We start from the raw sequence: 933 nt of genomic DNA, 5'->3' as shown, positions 1-933 counted from the left end.
CTCGATTTTATCAAGAAATGTCCTAAAACCTAAAAATTAATATATAAGAATCTCATTACAGGCATTATTACAACTGAAGTAAAATCTCTACAGATGAGAAGCCATTTATGTAACTAAATTTTCTAAATAGCAAACAAGGTCTTCCTCCACTAAACATTCTTTCTCCAGTATATATTTTTTCCCCTATTTTTTATATTCTTCTTTTTCTTTTTGTTTCTAGTTACAAATTTACCTAATTTATTTATCCATTTAAGCAGTCTTACTCTTTTTACTTTTTACTTTTTTTTTATTCATCAATAATTTCTATTAAAACAATTTTGCCTCCATTACAGTCAAAAGTATAAAGAGGTTGGGGGTCACTATAGTCTTCATCCATATAGAAAGAGACACAAGTTAACTGTTACTATGGACGGACATCAACCCATATTATGCGCATATTGTACTAACTGAAGGATGGGGTTAGTAACACTTAGCTGGTGGCACCAATTACTGAATCAACTTTTTCCATTTTAATCATCTATAGAGACTGGTGAGTCATTACCATTTAAAAGAACTCTTTTTACAGTATAAGCTAGAACTTTTTTTTTTTTTTTTTTCAAAAACTTTAGCATATTAATTAATGAACTACTGCATATCTTTTGTACTCAATATATCTAATTATATCAAAGTATATCTAATTATCCTCTATGGCAAGATCAGCAGGTTTGCTCAAAGTAACCTGTTAGCAATGGATGACATGTTTTCACATCCTGACGAATAATTACAGATGTCAGATGACAATTTACCCCTTCACGAGTCTGTATCCCAATCACCATGATGAGGTCTCATGTAGCGGACTGTGAGCTCGACAACTGTCCAGGTATGGAGGACTAATGTACATTTGTCCTCACCAGACAACCAAAAATTTTACTAGTCACTATTGGGCTAAACACC

At 32.0% G+C, this 933-nt stretch overlaps 1 protein-coding gene across 1 annotated transcript in view; it reads right to left on the bottom strand.

Annotated features, from left to right (window-relative positions):
- Positions 1 to 656: 656 nt before the first annotated feature.
- LOC119597571 (transient receptor potential cation channel subfamily A member 1 homolog) overlaps positions 657 to 933 on the bottom strand; it is a 25,107-nt gene continuing 24,830 nt past the window's right edge. Inside the window, exon 21 of the mRNA XM_037947148.1 lies at positions 657 to 933. This exon is cut by the window's right edge and continues 962 nt beyond it. The gene's annotated coding sequence lies outside the window, so the exon portion shown is untranslated.

Source organism: Penaeus monodon, chromosome 39 (assembly GCF_015228065.2).
Source record: "Penaeus monodon isolate SGIC_2016 chromosome 39, NSTDA_Pmon_1, whole genome shotgun sequence".
Taxonomy (NCBI): domain Eukaryota; kingdom Metazoa; phylum Arthropoda; class Malacostraca; order Decapoda; family Penaeidae; genus Penaeus; species Penaeus monodon.
This window is presented reverse-complemented; position numbering and strand designations above follow the sequence as displayed.